Here is a 9,070-nt window from a genome sequence, read left to right as displayed (position 1 = left end):
AATAACAATGTGCTGGTAAAGATGTGGAGAAAAGGGAACCCTCTTGCACTGTTGGTGGGAATGTAAACTGATACAGCCACTATGGAGAACAGTATGGAGGTTCCTTAAAAAACCAAGAATAGAACTACCCTATGATCCAGCAATCCCACGACTGGGCATATACTCAGAGAAAGCCATAATTCAAAAAGACACATGCACCCTTAAAGACCTAAATGTAAGACCGGACACTGTAAAACTCCTAGAGGAAAACATAGGAAGAACACTCTTGGATGTAAATCACAGCAAGATCTTTTTTGACCCACCTACTAGAGTAATGGAAATAAAAACAAAATAACAAATGGGACCTAATGAAACTTAAAAGCTTTTGCACAGCAAAGGAAACCATAAGCAAGACAAAAAGACAACCCTCAGAATGGGAAAAAATATTTGCAAAGGAATATTACTCAGCCATAAAAAGGAATGAAATTGGGTCATATGTAGAGACGTGGATGGACCTAGAGACTGTTATACAGAGTGAAGTGAGTCAGAAACAGAAAACCAAATATCGTATATTAACGCATATTTGTGGAATCTAGAAAAATGGTAGAGATGAACCGGTTTGCAGGGCAGAAATAGAGACACAGATGTAGAGAACAAATGTATGGACACCAAGGGGGGAAGGGGGAGTGGGATGAACTGGGAGATTGGGATTGACATATATACACTAATGTGTATCATATAGATAACTAATGAGAACCTGCTGTATAGCACAGGGAACTCCACTTAGCTGTACAGTAGAAACTAACACAACATTGTAAAACAACAATACCCCAATTAAAAAGAAAAGATACACCATGTAAAAAGTAAAAACGAAACAAAAACAACAACAAACAAACAAAAAAGACAAGCTGCTGGATGAGGCACACTGCTACAGCTCTTGGGATTTCCCTTCCCCCACCCCTGCACCTGTTCCCTATCTCCATCAGGTAAGCCTGCCTGGGCTGGGTCCAGCCTCCGAATAGATCACAATCAAGGCATTTTATGGCTGAATATCAAAGAGCCAGGCTCCGTCCCTTTGTGGAGCAACAGAACAAGTTGTCCATTCTCTGGGAGCCTTTGTCCCTTCCCGACCCACTCCTTATGGATTGTGGAAGTCATATAACCTGAGATCATTTAGTTTAATATTATCCACTGTCAACAGTGTGATGCATGAGGGGCTAGTTAGCATTTGAGGCCCCCTAATCAGGAATCCACACTTCAGGGGGGTGATTGGTGAGCATCTAAAGCACCCTAATCAAGAAGATACACTCCAGAATTATGGATTTGAATATTGCTTTTGAAATCTAACAATAGAGGGTTGGTTAACTAGTGGAAGTAATGACTGGAAGGATTCCCCTTTGAAATGCAGAGTTGAAATCTGTGGCTGACTAGAAAGACGGTCATGGGCCCTAACTGCCCTCACCCGAGCAAGAAAGACAGGAAAGAGCCAATTTTGACTCCATGTTGGGTCTGTTTCTTTGACTTTAACCTTTGCTTTTGTTGCTTTTGTTATAATCATACACAATGGCCTGCCTCAGGGAACCCTTCCCACCTGTGAAGGGCTGCAGAAAAGAAGAAATTAACACATGCCCTCCCTGATGCAGGCCAGTGTGAGGAGATGTTTTGCAAGATAAATGGCTTTTTCACTTGACTTCCTCACCTCCTCCCCCTCTCTGTTCTATAAAAGAAACTGGCATCCAGACCCCGTAAGATATTTTTTTGGAGACATTAGTATGTCATCTTCTCAGTCTGCTGGCTTAAAGCCAAATAAAGTCCTATTCTTTGGGCTTCCCTGGTGGCGCAGTGGTTGCGAGTCCCCCTGCCGATGCAGGGGACGCGGGTTCGTGCCCCGGTCTGGGAGGATCCCACATGCCGCGGAGCGGCTGGGCCCATGCGCCATGGCCGCTGAGCCTGCGCGTCCGGAGCCTGTGCTCCGCAACGGGAGAGGCCACAACAGTGAGAGGCCCGCGTACCGCAAAAAAATAAAATAAAATAAATAAAAAATAATAAAGACCTACTCTTTGCCTCAACAACTTGTCTCCCAATTTATTGGCCTGTCATGCAGCAAGCAGAGTGAGCTTGGACTCGGTAACAGGAGGATCTGGCCAGCCCAGCCCAAGCCTTCGGAGCAGTACTTGACCCTCAGACGTTTGCTTGACTCTGTGCCCTTCTCATCCCTGTGACCTCATCCCCTGACCCAACCAGTAAATTGGCTAATCCCACTCTAAAAAATATTGTTCCTCCTTGGAGTGAATCTCTCAAGCAAAGAGCTAGTTGGAATACCTGAAGAGAGAGGGGACATTTCCCCCACTCACAAGAAAGCACTATACGATCATTTTTATACCTGCTTGTTAATAAACACTGACATACTTAGCAGAATTTGGTCTCAGATTCCATTTCATTGCAATAAACAACCTGCTAGCAAAATTGTCAAGGAGAAGACGTACAGTCTCCACTCTCTCGAATGCCAGAGGTGACCAGCATTTACAAGAATACCAAAAACAACAACAAATAAATTGCCCAATACTTACTTGCTCATCAATGCTTTGGCTTAGGGCAATTTGCAACACGGCCCTTTTAGCCTGAAAACGTACCTACAAGATGCCCTGAGATCTCCTACATCTGTATGTGAAGCAAAGACACAGAGTGACTGTGTCTGGCTGTGACTTCAGAGCTGCAAAGCTAAAAAAGATTTTGCTCCCTGCTCAAATCCCTACTTTGATAGACATGTGGAGAGAATTGACCACAGTGAGATGCCTTCTAATTAGCTGCAATGACTGTGGCTGCCAGGACCAGCTCCACTGATGTCCCAAGGCTAGTGCTCTGCAGGTTCTGATTGTGTGGGGTGGTGGGGAGGAATGGGGGAGGCTGGAGCAGGGACACCCGGCTGCTGCAGGGCTGGGGGAAGCCACACCTGCTCCGGTGGAACCTGATCCTCTTGTCTTTATGAGAACAAGACTTCCAACTGGTCCAAGGGAGTATTTTGTTGCTGGTAGACAATGAGAACCAGGCCTCCAATCACAGCTAAACTGTCACAGCCAACTTGACCTACTCTTATGGAAATTGCTCCAATTATGTACATTACATTTGCATGTGAAATGACAACTAAGTGCTGGCTTAAGAGGCAAATTTTGCAAATGAAGCTGGGTGTTAACAAAATAAGGTAGTTTGTCCTTTGTTGGGATTATTTGTGACCCAGTGAGACAGCAGCCCTCCTCAAGCATTGCCTTGTGGCCTGTCATAAATTACTTGTCCCTCAAACGCTTCCTACGGCTTGCAGACGAACCCCTTGAAATAAATGGGCTTCAATAACCAGTTTCAACAATTGTCCTGTGTCCAAGCAATAAAACATCTGGAAAATTGGGCTAAATGGATAAAACAGTTCTCTGTAATAAGTATCTGGCATCCTTGCGACTCTGTATAATGCATGTTTTTTTTTAAATGACCAGATGTGGTACTTTTGTGTTATGAAGAACAGAGGCATGTTTAGTCATGCTTTTTATTACCTTAAAATGCAAGGTATATTTTCATAGCTCCCTGGAGAAATGCTATCCCATTGATTGGGAATTGTTGATGTGTTGGTTTACAAACTTGAAAAGTAAGCGAATCGCTAAGAAAATTGCAGATATAATTTAAACCGTCATTAAACTGGACACTCACAGGGAACTGGCTTAAGAAGAAGAATTCAGTCTATAAATTTTACCTTCTCTTCTAGTGTATTTGTTCCAGAGGGTCTTTGATCTTGCCGTCGTTTATGTTCTTGTCTGTATTCTGGAATATTTACAGCTTTATGAAAAAAATGATTTCATCAAACTTGCTGTTCACTTCTTTCCAGTTTCTCATTAAGAAAGCTTATCTGGTAACCCACCTGTGTAGTCTCCATTTTATAGGCCTTTGTGGGGTTCCAACAAGATGTTTTTAACATGTGTGTGTGGGGGGGGAGGGAGGCGAAGATATTTAGAGCACTGTCCACTGGGCTACTATTCCAAAGATCTCCTGTACACCACACCACCAAAGACACACACAGAAACACACACACAAACTTATTTTAGACAGTTTGGAAAACACAGAAAAGTACAAGAAGACATTTTGCTGTACACCTGAAACTAACACAACATTGTAAATCAACTACACCTCAATTTTAAAAAATAAAATTTTTTTAAAAGTACAAGAAGAAAACTAAAAAATCATCTGTAACCATATCCAGTTATCACCACAGTGTATATAGGTAGTATTTTTCATTTTATAAAATTACAATGATGCTCTATATACTGTTTTGTCACTTCAAATACCACAAAAATTTTTCCTTGTATTAAATGTTCTTTTAAAATATGAGTCTTTATGGAAAGACCATTATTGAATTAGCTTACTTGGGGACATTTAGAATTTTTAGAAATGTTCACTACTATAAACAGTCTATGATATTGTGGTTGCCAAGGAGGCGGGGGAGAGGGAGAGGGATGGACTGGGAGTCTGGGGTTGGTAGATGCAAACTATTACATGTAAAATGGATAAACAACAAGGTCCTAACATATAGCACAGGGAACTATATTCAGTATCCTGTGATAAACCATCATGGAAAAGAATATGAAAAAAGAATGTCTCTTTGTGTATAACTGAGTCACTTTGCTGTACAGCAGAGATTGCCACAGCATTGTAAATCAACTATACTCCAATTTTTAAAAAAGTCTATGATAAATATCTTTATATAAAAATCTTTTCACAGATCTCTGATTCTTTCCTAGAAGTAGAATTGCTGGATGAAAGGGTATGAGCTTTTATTTTTAAGACTTTATTTGAGACATACTGTCCCAAGCGTTCTTCAGAAAGGGTGTAATGATGTATGTCATACACGCCCACTATGAGAATAAGGGTGTTCTACTTTCCATGCTCTCTGGGTCTTCCCATTAGTAACAGTTCCATAGTAAAGATATTAACCCTGTGTCTGCTGTTTAAGTTGCTACTGTTTCCCTAGTTTAATATTTGCCTTTTAACTTGGACGGTGAGCTGGAAAATTTTTATTTGTTTTGCCAAGTCTTCTTCCCTCCCTCTCCCTTGTTTAGACGTTTGAAACTTCTTTCCTCTGTCTCTTCCTTTCTGGAGGCTTCCTTGGCTTTTAAGCTTTCCCACCTTGAAATCAGAACCTAGATTTAGGCTTTTCTTAAATTTGTGCTTTTCTAGTTCTTTAATGGCTTCATTTTTATATGTAACACCAATCTATCCAGAACTAATGGGCATATTACATGAAGTAGGGAATAATTTATGCTTTTCTAAGTGGTTAACGGATTGTATCAGCACCACTGATTCAATATTCCATTTAAAAACAATCCATTTTTAAAAAATTAAAAGCAGAAGTTGTGTTATTTCTCTATCTGGGTCTTTCTTAAATGTATTTACTCTCACAGATAATTCACCAATATTTAATTTTTTCCTTAGGCAATCACCCTGCCTGAAAATAGGATTTACCTATTTTCACTGATGGCAAACCACAACTCTCTGCCTGACTTTGAAACCCTTGACTCCTAAGAGTTTTGTTTAGAAATTAATTCTTCTCAGTTTTGCTCCTAGCTTGCCCATTACATTTCACCATAATATATACATCTCTGTTGTGTAAGCATCTAAAGCCTTAAGCCTAAGAGAAGTCACACAGCACACAACTAGAAACAGGTCCTCCTTCCAGTTGAAGAGCCGACTAGGTCTGCAACAGATATCTGCCCACGTGAGTCTGTGGGCTTCAGTTTACTCAATGATAAACCTGCAGAGATGCTATGAGCTTGAAGTGTGTGATTTAAAGGAACTAATTTTTTTAAAAAATATATTTATTTATTTTTGGCTGCGTTGGGTCTTCGTTGCTGTGCATGGGCTTTTCTCTAATTGTGGGGAGCGGGGGCTACTCTTCGTTGCGGTGCACGGGCTTCTCATTGCGGTGGCTCCTCTTGTTGTGGAGCGCGGGCTTCTCATTGCAGTGGCTTCTCTTGTTGTGGAGCACGGGCTCTAGGCACGTGGGCTTCAGTAGTTGCGGCACGTGGGCTCAGTAGTTGTGCTCGCGGGCTCTAGAGAGCAGGCTCAGTAGTTGTGGCGCATAGGCTTAGTTGCTCCGCGGCATGTGGGATCTTCCCAGACCGGGGCTCGAACCCGTGTCCCCTGCACTGACAGGTGGATTCTTAACCACTGCGCCACCAGGGAAGTCCTGAAGTGTGTGCTTTAAAATGTACTTATCTTGCTAATATTTGCAAGTAGGTTTGAGGTATTAAAAAAAAACCTGGGGGGCTTCCCTGGTGGCGCAGTGGTTGAGAGTCCGCCTGCCGATGCAGGGGACACGGATTCGTGCCCCGGTCCGGGAGGATCCCACATGCCGCGGAGCGGCTGGGCCCGTGAGCCATGGCCGCTGAGCCTGCGCATCCAGAGCCTGTGCTCCGCAACGGGAGAGGCCACAACAGTGAGAGGCCCGCATACCGCAAAACAAACAAACAAACAAACAACCTGGTGGTGGTGGTGGGAGGGGCAGTTACCTAAGTAGGCATCTAAATGCTTGAACTGGATCCCTCACTTAATCATTTTAATAACTGTGTAGTCTTGGGGAAATGGTTTAACTTCTGCTAGCTTTTTTTCCCCATTTCTGACCTAGGACCAAATCCTTCACAAAAGAGAAAATAGAGCTAGTTAATAAATTTCTGGAAAGATGTACCAACTTCGGTGGTAATCAAAGATGAGGTAAATTAATATAATAATGAGATATGATTTGTTACTGATAAAGAAATTTTTTTTAGAACACCTGCTTAGTGCTGTAAGGGTGTGGTTAAATGGAAACTTTGGCGTATAGATGGCTATAATACTTTTGGGAAGCAATTTTTACAATCAAGCACCTTAAGACATTTTTTTCCTTTGGGACCAGCAGTTCCATCTCTAGTAATTTAGCCTAAAAGAAATTCATCTACGATATATAAAAAGATTTGCACATAATGATGTTCCTCGGAGAGCGAGTGAAACCAGGAAAATCTCAATAGTAGGAAGAATGATTAGCTTGGTAGATCTTATAATAACATAATTCATTTAGATTTTTGCTCAAATGACACTGACAGGGTAATTCAAAACAAAGCAAGTATTTATTTTAGTAAAGTATTTCATTATCAGAAATACGTAAGTAAATTATAGTGTGCAATCATTAAAAAATGATATTTAGTAAGAGTAACAATAGCCTGAGAAAATGTTCATGTTATAATGTTAGGCGAAAAAAAAGCAGAAAATAAAATTGTCTAATCGATATTATGCCTATGGAAAAATACCACACACAGCACAAAGACTAAAAGAAAAACTTATGGGGATATAATGTGCGGCATGGTGACAGTAGTTAACAATACTGTATTGTATATTTGAAAGTTGCTAAGAGAGTAGACCTTAAAAGTTTGCATCACAAGGAAAAAAATTGTAACAATGTATGGCGATGGAGGTTAACTAGACTTAGTGTGGCAATCATTTTGCAATACATACGAGTACTGAATCATTATGTTGCACACCTGAAACTAATATGATGTTATCTGTCAATAATACTTTAATTAAAAAATTATTTAAAAAGAAAGAAAAGTTTAAAATCATGGAGGTTTTCTTTGGGGTATGGTAAATTTTTCCCCTTCTACTTTTCTGTATTTTCCAATTCCGGGCAATGAACACATATAAATTTTATACTCAGCTAAAAGTAAACCCACTTTTAAAATGAATATGTCTTCTTTGAACAAAAACATAATTATGAAAGGAAAAATATGTTCCTTTCATAATCATAGGGTTGCCATAAGTTTTAAATGGAATTGTCATGAGGGCAAACAAGTTGTGGACACGTTTTGTAAAGTATGAAGTGCTTTACACACAGGTAAGATGTTATGATTGTACATGGACACGATACTGAAGAATTCTGCTGAATTCAGATCTTGGAGTAAAGGTATTATGAGAGTGCATTTTATGAACAACTTCTGCAGTATGTAAAATGAACTCTCCATCCACAATGTGAATGATCTTGTTTCAACATTTTTTTATGTATTGAATTTCCTTTAAGGAGAACTCAGTTTTACAATATGTCAGTTTCAAAATATAGTCAGAACTAAAACAGAAAAGCCTTCTTAAACTAGAGGAAGACATGAGCCCTCAGCTGGTTTGTCTAGCATCTGCTCCTTTTCTGGCTTTTCTTTTCCACCCCTCTGTCTTCCCATTGGTTTTCCCTATTCTCATTCTCCTTCAGAGGATAACTCTTGGGGGTCAAGGACTGTAAACTTCAATTTATGTTCAGCTTCCAGAATGCTCTGGGGATCTAATGCATGCTCGGTACAAGCGCAATTGGCCCCTCCTCCAGCTCTGGGCTTGTCATGCTGGGAGCCAGAGAGGGGCTGATTTCTCCTCGACCCCCCGCCACCACCAACAGACAAGGCTCCCTGGCTCCTGGCGGTTCAGTCCACTGCTGTCTGGCCTGAAGGGTAGAGGCCGAGCCAAAAGGGATTTGTTTTTTGTTTTTTGTTTTTTGCGGTACGTGGGCCTCTCACTGCTGTGGCCTCTCCCGTTGCGGAGCACAGGCTCCGGACGCGCAGGCTCAGCGGCCACGGCTCACGGGCCCAGCCGCTCCGCGGCATGTGGGATCTTCCCGGACCGGGGCCCGAACCCGTGTCCCCTGCATCGGCAGGCGGACTCAACCACTGTGCCACCAGGGAAGCCCAAAAGGGATTGCTTACTGTCATTTTCCTTCTGCCGGAGGGATGCTGGGCCGGCCCATGTTCCAGTGCCCATGTTCTCACTTTCCTGAGCTGACCCTTTTCTTCCAGTCAATGCCCTGTCTTTCTTACCCTCGCTGTAACGGCGTCTCTGGCCTAGTTCAGTTCTCAAACTGGAGTGTGTGAAGCCCTGAGAATCAGAGGCCTCTTTGATGGATTCCATGAGCTCCAAGACAAATTTCTCTTTTCCTTTTTTTTTCTTTTGCAGGATTTTTTGCCTGTGATCATCTAAACTGTGGTTTTACCAGTTATAAAGGCTATCAAGATTGAAAGATGTTTTCTTGGAATAAGACTTT

Source organism: Physeter macrocephalus, chromosome 8 (assembly GCF_002837175.3).
Source record: "Physeter macrocephalus isolate SW-GA chromosome 8, ASM283717v5, whole genome shotgun sequence".
Classification (NCBI taxonomy): domain Eukaryota; kingdom Metazoa; phylum Chordata; class Mammalia; order Artiodactyla; family Physeteridae; genus Physeter; species Physeter macrocephalus.
The sequence above is the reverse complement of the archived record's forward strand: the minus strand, read 5'-3'. Positions refer to the sequence as shown.